Source organism: Octopus sinensis, unplaced genomic scaffold (assembly GCF_006345805.1).
Source record: "Octopus sinensis unplaced genomic scaffold, ASM634580v1 Contig13581, whole genome shotgun sequence".
NCBI classification, from domain to species: Eukaryota; Metazoa; Mollusca; class Cephalopoda; order Octopoda; family Octopodidae; genus Octopus; species Octopus sinensis.
Window position 1 is genome coordinate 41,319 of NW_021833014.1, and position 17,750 is coordinate 59,068.

Genomic DNA, 17,750 nt, shown 5'->3' on the forward strand with positions numbered 1-17,750 from the left:
CAGGCATCGACCATGCTCAAATGGTGCTTTTTACATGCCTCTGGCACAGAGCCAGTCTGGTAACACTGGCAACGATCATGCTCGAATGGTGCTTTTTACATGCCACAATGGCAATGACACACTTGAATGGTGTTTTTAGGTTCCACTGGCACAGGAGCCAGTCAGGCATCGACCATGCTCAAATGGTGCTTTTTACATGCCTTGGCACAGGAGCCAGTCTGTTAACACTGGCAACGATCATGCTCGAATGGTGCTTTTTACATGCCACTGGCAATGACCACACTTGAATGGGGTTTTTATGTCCACTGGCACAGGAGCCAGTCAGGCATCGACCATGCTCAAATGGGCTTTTTACATGCCTCTGGCACAGGAGCATTCTGGTAACACTGGCCAACGATCATGCTCGAATGGTGCTTTTTACATGCCACTGGCAATGACCACACTTGAATGGTGTTTTTATGTGCACTGGCACAGGAGCCAGTCAGGCATCGACCATGCTCAAAGGTGCTTTTCATGCCTCTGGCACAGGAGCCAGTCTGGTAACACTGGCAACGATCATGCTCGAATGGTGCTTTTTACATGCCACTGGCCCCAATGACCACACTTGAATGGTGTGTTTTTATGTGCCACTGGAACAGGAGCCAGTCAGCATCGACCATGCTCAAATGGTGCTTTTTACATGCCACTGGCCAGGAGCCAGTCTGGTAACACTGGCAACGATCATGCTCGAATGTGGCTTTTTACATGCCACTGGCAATGACCACACTTGAATGGTGTTATCTTTATGTGCCACTGGCACACAGGAGCCAGTCAGGCATCGACCATGCTCAAATGGTGCTTTTACATGCCACTGGCAATGACCACACTTGAATGGTGTCTTTATGTGCCACTGGCACAGGAGCCAGTAAGGCATCGACCATGCTCAAATAGTGCATTTTACATGCCTCTGGCACAGGAGCCAGTCTGGTAACACTGGCAACGATCATGCTCGAATGGTGCTTTTTACATGCCACTGGCAATGACCACACTTGAATGGTGTTTTTATGTGTCACTGGCACAGGAGCCAGTCAGGCATCGACCATGCTCAAATGGTGCTTTTTACATGCCACTGGCACAGGAGCCAGTCTGGTAACACTGGCAACGATCATGCTCAAATGGTGCTTTTTACATGCCACTGGCAATGACCACACTTGAATGGTGTTTTTATGTGTCACTGGCACAGGAGCCAGTCAGGCATCGACCATGCTCAAATGGTGCTTTTTACATGCCACTGGCAATGACTACACTTGAATGGTGTTTTTATGTGTCACTGGCACAGGAGCAGTCAGGCATCGACCATGCTCAATGGTGCTTTTTACATGCCACTGGCAATGACTACACTTGAATGGTGTTTTTATGTGTCACTGGCACAGGAGCCAGTCAGGCATCGACCATGCTCAAATGGTGCTTTTTAATTGCCACTGGCACAGGAGCCAGTCTGGTAACACTGGCAACGATCATGCTCGAATGGTGCTTTTACATGCCACTGGCAATGACCACACTGAATGGTTGTTTTTATGTGTCACTGGCACAGGAGCAGTCAGGTATCGACCATGCTCAAATGGTGCTTCTTACATGCCACTGGCACAGGAGCCAGTCTGTAACACTGGCATCGACCATGCTCAAATGGTGCTTTTTACATGCCACTGGCAATGACCACACTTGAATGGTGGTTTTTATGTGCCACTGGCACAGGAGCCAGTCAGGCATCGACCATGCTCAAATGGTGCTTTTACATGCCACTGGCAATGACCACACTTGAATGGTGTTTTTATGTGTCACTGGCACAGGAGCCAGTCAGGCATCGACCATGCTCAAATGGTGCTTTTTACATGCCACTGGCAATGACGACACTTGAATGGGTTTTATGTGTCACTGGCACAGGAGCCGTCAGGCATCGACCATGCTCAAATGGGTGTGCTTTTTACATGCCACTGGCAATGACCACACTTGAATGGTGTTTTATGTGTCACTGGCACAGGAGCCAGTCAGGCATCGACCATGCTCAAATGGTGCTTTTTACATGCCACTGGCAATGACACACTTGAATGGTGGTGTTTTTATGTGTCACTGGCACAGGAGCCAGTCAGGCATCGACCATGCTCAAATGGTGCTTTTTACATGCCACTGGCAATGACCACACTTGAATGGTGTTTTTATGTGTCACTGGCACAGGAGCCAGTCAGGCATCGACCATGCTCAAATGGTGCTTTTTACATGCCACTGGCAATGACCACACTTGAATGGTGTTTTTATGTGTCACTGGCACAGGAGCCAGTCAGGCATCGACCATGCTCAAATGGTGCTTTTTACATGCCACTGGCAATGACGACACTTCAATGGTGTTTTTTTGTGTCACTGGCACAGGAGCCAGTCAGGCATCGACCATGCTCAAATGGTGCTTTTTACATGCCACTGGCAATGACGACACTTGAAGGGTGTTTTATGTGTCACTGGCACAGGAGCCAGTCAGGCATCGACCATGCTCAAATGGTGCTTTTTACATGCCACTGGCAATGACCACACTTGAATGGTGTTTTTATGTGTCACTGGCACAGGAGCCAGTCAGGCATCGACCATGCTCAAATGGTGCTTTTTACATGCCACTGGCAATGACCACACTTGAATGGTGTTTTTATGTGTCACTGGCACAGGAGCCAGTCAGGCATCGACCATGCTCAAATGGTGCTTTTTACATGCCACTGGCAATGACCACACTTGAATGGTGTTTTTATGTGTCACTGGCACAGGAGCCAGTCAGGCATCGACCATGCTCAAATGGTGCTTTTTACATGCCACTGGCAATGACCACACTTGAATGGTGTTTTTATGTGTCACTGGCACAGGAGCCAGTCAGGCATCGACCATGCTCAAATGGTGCTTTTTACATGCCACTGGCAATGACGACACTTGAATGGTGTTTTTATGTGTCACTGGCACAGGAGCCAGTCAGGCATCGACCATGCTCAAATGGTGCTTTTTACATGCCACTGGCAATGACCACACTTGAATGGTGTTTTTATGTGTCACTGGCACAGGAGCCAGTCAGGCATCGACCATGCTCAAATGGTGCTTTTACATGCCACTGGCAATGACCACACTTGAATGGTGTTTTTATGTGTCACTGGCACAGGAGCCAGTCAGCATCGACCATGCTCAAATGGTGCTTTTTACATGCCACTGGCAATGACCACACTTGAATGGTGTTTTTATGTGTCACTGGCACAGGAGCCAGTCAGGCATCGACCATGCTCAAATGGTGCTTTTTACATGCCACTGGCAATGACGACACTTGAATGGTGTTTTTATGTGTCACTGGCACAGGAGCCAGTCAGGCATCGACCATGCTCAAATGGTGCTTTTTACATGCCACTGGCAATGACGACATTTGAATGGTGTTTTTATGTGTCACTGGCACAGGAGCCAGTCAGGCATCGACCATGCTCAAATGGTGCTTTTTACATGCCACTGGCAATGACCACACTTGAATGGTGTTTTTATGTGTCACTGGCACAGGAGCCAGTCAGGCATCGACCATGCTCAAATGGTGCTTTTTACATGCCACTGGCAATGACCACACTTGAATGGTGTTTTTATGTGTCACTGGCACAGGAGCCAGTCAGGCATCGACCATGCTCAAATGGTGCTTTTTACATGCCAGTGGCAATGACCACACTTGAATGGTGTTTTTATGTGTCACTGGCACAGGAGCCAGTCAGGCATCGACCATGCTCAAATGGTGCTTTTTACATGCCACTGGCAATGACCACACTTGAATGGTGTTTTTTGTATTGTCACTGGCACAGGAGCAGTCAGGCATCGACCATGCTCAAATGGTGCTTTTTACATGCCACTGGCAATGACCACACTTGATGGTGTTTTTATGTGTCACTGGCACAGGAGCAGTCAGGCATCGACCATGCTCAAATGGTGCTTTTTACATGCCACTGGCAATGACGACACTTGAATGGTGTTTTTATATGTGTCACTGGCACAGGAGCCGTCAGGCATCGACCATGCTCAAATGGTCTGTTTTACATGCCACTGGCAATGACCACACTTGAATGGTGTTTTTATTGTCACTGGCACAGGAGCCAGTCAGGCATCGACCATGCTCAAATGGTGCTTTTTACATGCCACTGGCAATGACGACACTTGAATGGTGTTTTTATGTGTCACTGGCACAGGAGCCAGTCAGGCATCGACCATGCTCAAATGGTGCTTTTTACATGCCACTGGCAATGACACACTTGAATGGTGTTTTATGTGTCACTGGCACAGGAGCCAGTCAGGCATCGACCATGCTCAAATGGTGCTTTTTACATGCCACTGGCAATGACCACACTTGAATGGTGTTTTTATGTGTCACTGGCACAGGAGCCAGTCAGGCATCGACCATGCTCAAATGGTGCTTTTTACATGCCACTGGCAATGACCACACTTGAATGGTGTTTTTATGTGTCACTGGCACAGGAGCCAGTCAGGCATCGACCATGCTCAAATGGTGCTTTTTCATGCCACTGGCAATGACCACACTTGAATGGTGTTTTTATGTGTCCTGGCACAGGAGCCAGTCAGGCATCGACCATGCTCAAATGGTGCTTTTTACATGCCACTGGCAATGACGACACTTGAATGGTGTTTTTATGTGTCACTGGCACAGGAGCCAGTCAGGCATCGACCATGCTCAAATGGTGCTTTTTACATGCCACTGGCAATGACGACACTTGAATGGTGTTTTTATGTGTCACTGGCACAGGAGCCAGTCAGGCATCGACCATGCTCAAATGGTGCTTTTTACACATGCCACTGGCAATGACGACACTTGAATGGTGTTTTTATGTGTCACTGGCACAGGAGCCGTCAGGCATCGACCATGCTCAAATGTGGCTTTTTACATGCCACTGGCAATGACGACACTTGAATGTGTTTTTATGTGTCACTCACTGGCACAGGAGCCAGTCAGCATCGACCATGCTCAAATGGTGCTTTTTACATGCCACTGGCAATGACGACACTTGAATGGTGTTTTTTATGTTCACTTCACTGGCACAGGAGCCAGTCAGGCATCGACCATGCTCAAATGGTGCTTTTTACATGCCACTGGCAATGACGACACTTGAATGGTGTTTTTTATGTTCACTGGCACAGGAGCCAGTCAGGCATCGACCATGCTCAAATGGTGCTTTTTACATGCCACTGGCAATGACCACACTTGAATGGTGTTTTTATGTGTCACTGGCACAGGAGCCAGTCAGGCATCGACCATGCTCAAATGGTGCTTTTTACATGCCACTGCAATGACGACACTTGAATGGTGTTTTTATGTGTCACTGGCACAGGAGCCAGTCAGGCATCGACCATGCTCAAATGGTGCTTTTTACATGCCACTGCAATGACCACACTTGAATGGTGTTTTTATGTGTCACTGGCACAGGGGCCAGTCCAGGCATCGACCATGCTCGAATGGTGCTTTTTACATGCCACTGGCAATGACCACACTTGAATGGTGTTTTTATGTGTCACTGGCACAGGAGCCAGTCAGGCATCGACCATGCTCAAATGGTGCTTTTTACATGCCACTGGCATGACCACACTTGAATGGTGTTTTTATGTGTCACTGGCACAGGAGCCAGTCAGGCATCGACCATGCTCAAATGGTGCTTTTTTACATTGCCACTGGCAATGACGACACTTGAATGGTGTTTTTATGTGTCACTGGCACAGGAGCCAGTCAGGCATCGACCATGCTCAAATGGTGCTTTTTACATGCCACTGGCAATGACCACACTTGAATGGTGGTTTTTATGTGTCACTGGCACAGGAGCCAGTCAGGCATCGACCATGCTCAAATGGTGCTTTTTACATGCCACTGGCAATGACGACACTTGAATGGTTGTTTTATTATGTGTCACTGGCACAGAGCCAGTCAGGCATCGACCATGCTCAAATGGTGCTTTTTACATGCCACTGGCAATGACGACACTTGAATGGTGTTTTTATGTGTCACTGGCACAGGAGCCAGTCAGGCATCGACCATGCTCGAATGGTGCTTTTTACATGCCACTGGCAATGACCACACTTGAATGTGTTTTTATGTGTCACTGGCACAGGAGCCAGTCAGGCATCGACCATGCTCAAATGGTGCTTTTACATGCCACTGGCAATGACCACACTTGAATGGTGTTTTTATGTGTCACTGGCACAGGAGCCAGTCAGGCATCGACCATGCTCAAATGGTGCTTTTTACATGCCACTGGCAATGACCACACTTGAATGGTGTTTTTATATGTGTCACTGGCACAGGAGCCAGTCAGGCATCGACCATGCTCAAATGGTGCTTTTACATGCCACTGGCATGACCACACTTGAATGGTGTTTTTTATGTGTCACTGGCACAGGAGCAGTCAGGCATCGACCATGCTCAAATGGTGCTTTTACATGCCACTGGCAAGACGACACTTGAATGGTGTTTTTATGTGTCACTGGCACAGGAGCCAGCCAGTCAGGCATCGACCATGCTCAAATGGTGCTTTTTACATGCCACGGCAATGACGACACTTGAATGGTGTTTTTATGTGTCACTGGCACAGGAGCCAGTCAGGCATCGACCATGCTCAAATGGTGCTTTTTACATGCCACTGGCAATGACGACACTTGATGGTGTTTTTATGTGTCACTGGCACAGGAGCCAGTCAGGCATCGACCATGCTCAAATGGTGCTTTTTACATGCCACTGGCATGACGACACTTGAATGGTGTTTTTATGTGTCACTGGCACAGGAGCCATCAGGCATCGACCATGCTCAATGGTGCTTTTTACATGCCACTGGCAATGACGACACTTGAATGGTGTTTTTATGTGTCCACTGGCACAGGAGCCAGTCAGGCATCGACCATGCTCAAATGGTGCTTTTTACATGCCACTGGCAATGACGACACTTGAATGGTGTTTTTTATGTGTCACTGGCACAGGAGCCAGTCAGGCATCGACCATGCTCAAATGGTGCTTTTTACATGCCACTGGCAATGACCACACTTGAATGGTGTTTTTATGTGTCACTGGCACAGGAGCCAGTCAGGCATCGACCATGCTCAAATGGTGCTTTTTACATGCCACTGGCAATGACGACACTTGAATGGTGTTTTTATGTGTCACTGGCACAGGAGCCAGTCAGGCATCGACCATGCTCAAATGGTGCTTTTTTACATGCCACTGGCAATGACCACACTTGAATGGTGTTTTTATGTGTCACTGGCACAGGGGCCAGTCAGCATCGACCATCGCTCGAATGGTGCTTTTTACATGCCACTGGCAATGACCACACTTGAATGGTGTTTTTATGTGTCACTGCACACAGGAGCCAGTCAGGCATCGACCATGCTCAAATGGTGCTTTTTACATGCCACTGGCATGACCACACTTGAATGGTGTTTTTTATGTGTCACTGGCACAGGAGCCAGTCAGGCATCGACCATGCTCAAATGGTGCTTTTTACATGCCACTGGCAATGACGACACTTGAATGGTGTTTTTATGTGTCACTGGCACAGGAGCCAGTCAGCATCGACCATGCTCAAATGGTGCTTTTACATGCCACTGGCAATGACCACACTTGAATGGTGTTTTTTATGTGTCACTGGCACAGGAGCCAGTCAGGCATCGACCATGCTCAAATGGTGCTTTTTACATGCCACTGGCAATGACGACACTTGAATGGTGTTTTTATGTGTCACTTGGCACAGGAGCCAGTCAGGCATCGACCATGCTCAAATGGTGCTTTTTACATGCCACTGGCAATGACGACACTTGAATGGTGTTTTTTATGTTCACTGGCACAGGAGCCAGTCAGGCCTCGACCATGCTCGAATGGTGCTTTTTACATGCCACTGGCAATGACCACACTTGAATGGTGTTTTATGTGTCACTGGCACAGGAGCCAGTCAGGCATCGACCATGCTCAAATGGTGCTTTTTACACTGCCACTGGCAATGACCACACTTGAATGGTGTTTTTATATGTGTCACTGGCACAGGAGCCATCAGGCATCGACCATGCTCAAATGGTGCTTTTTACATGCCACTGGCAATGACACACTTGAATGGTGTTTTTATGTGTCACTGGCACAGGAGCCAGTCAGGCATCGACCATGCTCAATGGTGCTTTTTACATGCCACTGGCAATGACGACACTTGAATGGTGTTTTTATGTGTCACTGGCACAGGAGCCAGTCAGGCATCGACCATGCTCAAATGGTGCTTTTTACATGCCACTGGCAATGACCACACTTGAATGGTGTTTTTATGTGTCACTGGCACAGGAGCCAGTCAGGCATCGACCATGCTCAAATGGTGCTTTTTACATGCCACTGGCAATGACCACACTTGAATGGTGTTTTTATGTGTCACTGGCACAGGAGCCAGTCAGGCATCGACCATGCTCAAATGGTGCTTTTTACATGCCACTGGCAATGACCACACTTGAATGGTGTTTTATGTGTCACTGGCACAGGAGCCAGTCAGGCATCGACCATGCTCAATGGTGCTTTTTACATGCCACTGGCAATGACGACACTTGAATGGTGTTTTTATTGTGTCACTGGCACAGGAGCCAGTCAGGCATCGACCATGCTCAAATGTGCTTTTTACATGCCACTGGCAATGACCACACTGAATGGTGTTTTTATGTGTCACTGGCACAGGAGCCAGTCAGGCATCGACCATGCTCAAATGGTGCTTTTTACATGCCACTGGCAATGACGACACTTGAATGGTGTTTTTATGTGTCACTGGCACAGGAGCCAGTCAGGCATCGACCATGCTCAAATGGTGCTTTTTACATGCCACTGGCAATGACGACCTTGAATGGTGTTTTTATGTGTCACTGGCACAGGAGCCAGTCAGGCATCGACCATGCTCGAATGGTGCTTTTTACATGCCACTGGCAATGACCACACTTGAATGGTGTTTTTTATGTGTCACTGGCACAGAGCCAGTCAGGCATCGACCATGCTCAAATGGTGCTTTTTACATGCCACTGGCAATGACCACACTTGAATGGTGTTTTTATGTGTCACTGGCACAGGAGCCAGTCAGGCACGACCATGCTCAAATGGTGCTTTTTACATGCCACTGGCAATGACGACACTTGAATGGTGTTTTTATGTGTCACGGCACAGGAGCCAGTCAGGCATCGACCATGCTCAAATGGTGCTTTTTACATGCCACTGGCAATGACGACACTTGAATGGTGTTTTTATGTGTCACTGGCACAGGAGCCAGTCAGGCATCGACCATGCTCAAATGGTGCTTTTTACATGCCACTGGCAATGACCACACTTGAATGGTGTTTTATGTGTCACTGGCACAGGAGCCAGTCAGGCATCGACCTGCTCAAATGGTGCTTTTTACATGCCACTGGCAATGACCACACTTGAATGGTTTTTTATGTGTCACTGGCACAGGAGCCAGTCAGGCATCGACCATGCTCAAATGGTGCTTTTTACATGCCACTGGCAATGACCACACTTGAATGGTGTTTTTATGTGTCACTGGCACAGGAGCCAGTCAGGCATCGACCATGCTCAAATGGTGCTTTTTACATGCCACTGGCAATGACGACACTTGAATGTTTTTTTATGTGTCACTGGCACAGGAGCCAGTCAGGCATCGACCATGCTCAAATGGTGCTTTTTACATGCCAGTGGCAATGACCACACTTGAATGGTGTTTTTATGTGTCACTGGCACAGGAGCCAGTCAGCATCGACCATGCTCAAATGGTGCTTTTTACATGCCACTGGCAATGACCACACTTGAATGGTGTTTTTATGTGTCACTGGCACAGAGCCAGTCAGGCATCGACCATGCTCAAATGGTGCTTTTTACATGCCACTGGCAATGACCACACTTGAATGGTGTTTTTATGTGTCACTGGCACAGGAGCCAGTCAGGCATCGACCATGCTCAAATGGTGCTTTTTACATGCCACTGGCAATGACGACACTTGAATGGTGTTTTTATGTGTCACTGGCACAGGAGCCAGTCAGGCATCGACCATGCTCAAATGGTGCTTTTTACATGCCCCCTGGCAATGACCACACTTGAATGGTGTTTTTATGTGTCACTGGCACAGGAGCCAGTCAGGCATCGACCATGCTCAAATGGTGCTTTTTACATGCCACTGGCAATGACCACACTTGAATGGTGTTTTATGTGTCACTGGCACAGGAGCCAGTCAGGCATCGACCATGCTCAATGGTGCTTTTTACATGCCACTGGCAATGACCACACTTGAATGGTGTTTTTATGTGTCACTGGCCTGGCACAGGACCAGTCAGGCATCGACCATGCTCAATGGTGCTTTTTACATGCCACTGGCAATGACGACACTTGAATGGTGTTTTTATGTGTCACTGGCACAGGAGCCAGTCAGGCATCGACCATGCTCAAATGGTGCTTTTTCATGCCACTGGCAATGACCACACTTGAATGGTGTTTTGTTTGTGTCACTGGCACAGGAGCCAGTCAGGCATCGACCATGCTCAAATGGTGCTTTTTACATGCCACTGGCAATGACCACACTTGAATGGTGTTTTTATGTGTCACTGGCACAGGAGCCAGTCAGGCATCGACCATGCTCAAATGGTGCTTTTTACATGCCACTGGCAATGACCACACTTGAATGGTGTTTTTTATGTGTCACTGGCACAGGAGCCAGTCAGGCATCGACCATGCTCAAATGGTGCTTTTTACATGCCACTGGCAATGACCACACTTGAATGGTGTTTTTTATGTGTCACTGGCCAGGAGCCAGTCAGGCATCGACCATGCTCAAATGGTGCTTTTTACATGCCACTGGCAATGACCACACTTGAATGGTGTTTTTATGGTCCACTGGCACAGGAGCCAGTCAGCATCGACCATGCTCAAATGGTGCTTTTTACATGCCACTGGCAATGACCACACTTGAATGGTGTTTTATGTGTCACTGGCACAGGCCAGTCAGGCATCGACCATGCTCAAATGGTGCTTTTTACATGCCACTGGCAATGACGACACTTGAATGGTGTTTTTATGTGTCACTGGCACAGGAGCCAGTCAGGCATCGACCATGCTCAAATGGTGCTTTTTACATGCCACTGGCAATGACCACACTTGAATGGTGTTTTTATGTGTCACTGGCACAGGAGCCAGTCAGCATCGACCATGCTCAAATGGTGCTTTTTACATGCCACTGGCAATGACCACACTTGAATGGTGTTTTTATGTGTCACTGGCACAGGAGCCAGTCAGGCATCGACCATGCTCAAATGGTGCTTTTTACATGCCACTGGCAATGACCACACTTGAATGGTGTTTTATGTGTCACTGGCACAGGAGCCAGTCAGGCATCGACCATGCTCAAATGGTGCTTTTTACATGCCACTGGCAATGACCACACTTGAATGGTGTTTTTATGTGTCACTGGCACAGGAGCCAGTCAGGCATCGACCATGCTCAATGGTGCTTTTTACATGCCACTGGCAATGACCACACTTGAATGGTGTTTTTATGTGTCACTGGCACAGGAGCCAGTCAGGCATCGACCATGCTCAAATGGTGCTTTTTACATGCCACTGGTAATGACCACACTTGAATGGTGTTTTTATGTGTCACTGGCACAGGAGCCAGTCAGGCATCGACCATGCTCAAATGGTGCTTTTTACATGCCACTGGTAATGACCACACTTGAATGGTGTTTTTATGTGTCACTGGCACAGGAGCCAGTCAGGCATCGACCATGCTCAAATGGTGCTTTTTACATGCCACTGGTAATGACCACACTTGAATGTGTTTTTATGTGTCACTGGCACAGGAGCCAGTCAGCATCGACCATGCTCAAATGGTGCTTTTTACATGCCACTGGCATGACCACACTTGAATGGTGTTTTTATGTGTCACTGGCACAGGAGCCAGTCAGGCATCGACCATGCTCAAATGGTGCTTTTTACATGCCACTGGTAATGACCACACTTGAATGGTGTTTTTATGTGTCACTGGCACAGGAGCCAGTCAGGCATCGACATGCTCAAATGGTGCTTTTTACATGCCACTGGCAATGACCACACTTGAATGGTGTTTTTTATGTGTCACTGGCACAGGAGCCAGTCAGGCATCGACCATGCTCAAATGGTGCTTTTTACATGCCACTGGCAATGACCACACTTGAATGTGTTTTTATGTGTCACTGGCACAGGAGCCAGTCAGGCATCGACCATGCTCAAATGGTGCTTTTTACATGCCACTGCAATGACCACACTTGAATGGTGTTTTTATGTGTCACTGGCACAGGAGCCAGTCAGGCATCGACCATGCTCAAATGTGCTTTTTACATGCCACTGGCAATGACCACACTTGAATGGTTTTTTTATGTGTCACTGGCACAGGAGCCAGTCAGGCATCGACCATGCTCAAATGGTGCTTTTTACATGCCACTGGCAATGACCACACTTGAATGGTGTTTTTATGTGTCACTGGCACAGGAGCCAGTCAGCATCGACCATGCTCAAATGGTGCTTTTTACATGCCACTGGCAATGACCACACTTGAATGGTGTTTTTATGTGTCACTGGCACAGGAGCCAGTCAGGCATCGACCATGCTCAAATGGTGCTTTTTACATGCCACTGGCAATGACCACACTGAATGGTGTTTTTATGTGTCACTGGCACAGGAGCCAGTCAGGCACGACCATGCTCAAATGGTGCTTTTTACATGCCACTGGCAATGACCACACTTGAATGGTGTTTTTATGTGTCACTGGCACAGGAGCCAGTCAGGCATCGACCATGCTCAAATGGTGCTTTTTACATGCCACTGGCAATGACCACACTTGAATGGTGTTTTTTGTGTCACTGGCACAGGAGCCAGTCAGGCATCGACCATGCTCAAATGGTGCTTTTTACATGCCACTGGCAATGACCACACTTGAATGGTGTTTTTATGTGTCACTGGCACAGGAGCCAGTCAGGCATCGACCATGCTCAAATGGTGCTTTTTACATGCCAGTGGCAATGACCACACTTGAATGGTGTTTTTATGTGTCACTGGCACAGGAGCCAGTCAGGCATCAACCATGCTCGAATGGTGCTTTTTACATGCCAGTGGCAATGACCACACTTGAATGGTGTTTTTTTGTGTCACTGGCACAGGAGCCAGTCAGGCATCGACCATGCTCAAATGGTGCTTTTTACATGCCACTGGCAATGACCACACTTGAATGGTGTTTTTATGTGTCACTGGCACAGGAGCCAGTCAGGCATCGACCATGCTCAAATGGTGCTTTTTACATGCCACTGGCAATGACCACACTTGAATGGTGTTTTTATGTGTCACTGGCACAGGAGCCAGTCAGGCATCGACCATGCTCAAATGGTGCTTTTTACATGCCACTGGCAATGACCACACTTGAATGGTGTTTTTATGTGTCACTGGCACAGGAGCCAGTCAGGCATCGACCATGCTCAAATGGTGCTTTTTACATGCCACTGGCAATGACCACACTTGAATGGTGTTTTTATGTGTCACTCTGGCACAGGAGCCAGTCAGGCATCGACCATGCTCAAATGGTGCTTTTTACATGCCACTGGCAATGACCACACTTGAATGGTGTTTTTATGTGTCACTGGCACAGGAGCCAGTCAGGCATCGACCATGCTCAAATGGTGCTTTTTACATGCCACTGGCAATGACCACACTTGAATGGTGTTTTTATGTGTCACTGGCACAGGAGCCAGTCAGGCATCGACCATGCTCAAATGGTGCTTTTTACATGCCACTGGCAATGACCACACTTGAATGGTGTTTTTATGTGTCACTGGCACAGGAGCCAGTCAGGCATCGACCATGCTCAAATGGTGCTTTTTACATGCCACTGGCAATGACCACACTTGAATGGTGTTTTTATGTGTCACTGGCACAGGAGCCAGTCAGGCATCGACCATGCTCAAATGGTGCTTTTTACATGCCACTGGCAATGACCACACTTGAATGGTGTTTTTGTGTCACTGGCACAGGAGCCAGTCAGGCATCGACCATGCTCAAATGGTGCTTTTTACATGCCACTGGCAATGACGACACTTGAATGGTGTTTTTATGTGTCACTGGCACAGGAGCCAGTCAGGCATCGACCATGCTCAAATGGTGCTTTTACATGCCACTGGCAATGACCACACTTGAATGGTGTTTTTATGTGTCACTGGCACAGGAGCCAGTCAGGCATCGACCATGCTCAAATGGTGCTTTTTACATGCCACTGGCAATGACGACACTTGAATGGTGTTTTTATGTGTCACTGGCACAGGAGCCAGTCAGGCATCGACCATGCTCAAATGGTGCTTTTTACATGCCACTGGCAATGACGACACTTGAATGGTGTTTTTATGTGTCCACTGGCACAGGAGCCAGTCAGGCATCGACCATGCTCAAATGGTGCTTTTTACATGCCACTGGCAATGACCACACTTGAATGGTGTTTTTATGTGTCACTGGCACAGGAGCCAGTCAGGCATCGACCATGCTCAAATGGTGCTTTTTACATGCCACTGGCAATGACCACACTTGAATGGTGTTTTTATGTGTCACTGGCACAGGAGCCAGTCAGGCATCGACCATGCTCAAATGGTGCTTTTTACATGCCACTGGCAATGACCACACTTGAATGGTGTTTTTATGTGTCACTGGCACAGGAGCCAGTCAGGCATCGACCATGCTCAATGGTGCTTTTTACATGCCACTGGCAATGACCACACACTTGAATGTGTTTTTATGTGTCACTGGCACAGGAGCCAGTCAGGCATCGACCATGCTCAAATGGTGCTTTTTACATGCCACTGGCAATGACCACACTTGAATGGTGTTTTTATGTGTCACTGGCACAGGAGCCAGTCAGGCATCGACCATGCTCAAATGGTGCTTTTTACATGCCACTGGTAATGACCACACTTGAATGGTGTTTTTATGTGTCACTGGCACAGGAGCCAGTCAGGCATCGACCATGCTCAAATGGTGCTTTTTACATGCCACTGGTAATGACCACACTTGAATGGTGTTTTTATGTGTCACTGGCACAGGAGCCAGTCAGGCATCGACCATGCTCAATGGTGCTTTTTACATGCCACTGGTAATGACCACACTTGAATGGTGTTTTTATGTGTCACTGGCACAGGAGCCAGTCAGGCATCGACCATGCTCAAATGGTGCTTTTTACATGCCACTGGTAATGACCACACTTGAATGGTGTTTTTTATGTTCACTGGCACAGGAGCCAGTCAGGCATCGACCATGCTCAAATGGTGCTTTTTACATGCCACTGGTAATGACCACACTTGAATGGTGTTTTTATGTGTCACTGGCACAGGAGCCAGTCAGGCATCGACCATGCTCAAATGGTGCTTTTACATGCCACTGGCAATGACGACACTTGAATGGTGTTTTTATGTGTCACTGGCACAGGAGCCAGTCAGGCATCGACCATGCTCAAATGGTGCTTTTTACATGCCACTGGCAATGACCACACTTGAATGGTGTTTTTATGTGTCACTGGCACAGGAGCCAGTCGGCATCGACCATGCTCAATGGTGCTTTTTACATGCCACTGGCAATGACCACACTTGAATGGTGTTTTTATGTGTCACTGGCACAGGAGCCAGTCAGGCATCGACCATGCTCAAATGGTGCTTTTTACATGCCACTGGCAATGACCACACTTGAATGGTGTTTTTATGTGTCACTGGCACAGGAGCCAGTCAGGCATCGACCATGCTCAATGGTGCTTTTTACATGCCACTGGCAATGACCACACTTGAATGGTGTTTTTATGTGTCACTGGCACAGGAGCCAGTCAGGCATCGACCATGCTCAAATGGTGCTTTTTACATGCCACTGGCAATGACCACACTTGAATGGTGTTTTTATGTGTCACTGGCACAGGAGCCAGTCAGGCATCGACCATGCTCAAATGGTGCTTTTTACATGCCACTGGCAATGACCACACTTGAATGGTGTTTTTATGTGTCACTGGCACAGGAGCCAGTCAGGCATCGACCATGCTCAATGGTGCTTTTTACATGCCACTGGCAATGACCACACTTGAATGGTGTTTTTATGTGTCACTGGCACAGGAGCCAGTCAGGCATCGACCATGCTCGAATGGTGCTTTTTACATGCCACTGGCAATGACCACACTTGAATGGTGTTTTTTATGTGTCACTGGCACAGGAGCCAGTCAGGCATCGACCATCGACCATGCTCAAATGGTGCTTTTTACATGCCACTGGCAATGACCACACTTGAATGGTGTTTTTATGTGTCACTGGCACAGGAGCCAGTCAGGCATCGACCATGCTCAAATGGTGCTTTTACATGCCACTGGCACAGGAGCCAGTCTGTAACACTGGCAACGATCATGCTCGAATGGTGCTTTTTACATGCCACTGGCAATGACCACACTTGAATGGTGTTTTTATGTGTCACTGGCACAGGAGCCAGTCAGGCATCGACCATGCTCAAATGTGCTTTTTACATGCCACTGGCACAGGAGCCAGTCTGGTAACACTGGCAACGATCATGCTCGAATGGTGCTTTTTACATGCCACTGGCAATGACCACCACTTGAATGGTGTTTTTATGTGCCACTGGCACAGGAGCCAGTCAGGCATCGACCATGCTCAAATGGTGCTTTTTACATGCCACTGGCAATGACCACACTTGAATGGTGTTTTTATGTGCACTGGCACAGGAGCCAGTCAGGCATCGACCATGCTCAAATGGTGCTTTTTACATGCCATTGGCACAGGAGCCAGTCTGGTACACTGGCAACGATCATGCTCGAATGGTGCTTTTACATGCCACTGGCAATGACCACACTTGAATGGTGTTTTTATGTGCCACTGGCACAGGAGCCAGTCAGGCATCGACCATGCTCAAATGGTGCTTTTTACATGCCACTGGCAATGACCACACTTGAATGTGTGTTTTTATGTGCACTGGCACAGGAGCCAGTCAGGCATCGACCATGCTCAAATGGTGCTTTTTACATGCCATTGGCACAGGAGCCAGTCTGGTAACACTGGCAACGATCATGCTCGAATGGTGCTTTTTACATGCCACTGCAATGACCACACTTGAATGGTTTTTTTATGTGCCACTGGCACAGGAGCCAGTCAGTATCGACCATGCTCAAATGGTGCTTTTTACATGCCACTGGCACAGGAGCCAGTCTGGTAACACTGGCAACGATCATGCTCGAATGGTGCTTTTTACATGCCACTGGCAATGACCACACTTGAATGGTGTTTTTATGTGCCACTGGCACAGGAGCCAGTCAGGCATCGACCATGCTCAAATGGTGCTTTTTACATGCCATTGGCACAGGAGCCAGTCTGGTAACACTGGCAACGATCATGCTCAAATGGTGCTTTTACATGCCACTGGTAATGACCACACTTGAATCGTGTTTTTATGTGCCACTGGCACAGGAGCCAGTCAGGCATCGACCATGCTCAAATGGTGCTTTTTACATGTCACTGGCACAGGAGCCAGTCTGGTAACACTGGCAACGATCATGCTCGAATGGTGCTTTTTACATGCCACTGGCAATGAACACACTTGAATGGTGTTTTTATGTGCCACTGGCACAGGAGCCAGTCAGGCATCGACCATGCTCAAATGGT

The 17,750-nt window shown here is 48.1% G+C and overlaps 1 protein-coding gene across 1 annotated transcript in view; it reads right to left on the reverse strand.

Annotated features, from left to right (window-relative positions):
* Positions 1–17,750, reverse strand: part of LOC115229703 (leukocyte surface antigen CD53-like) — a 67,585-nt gene that overhangs the window by 23,783 nt on the left and 26,052 nt on the right. The gene's annotated exons all lie outside the window — the stretch shown is intronic.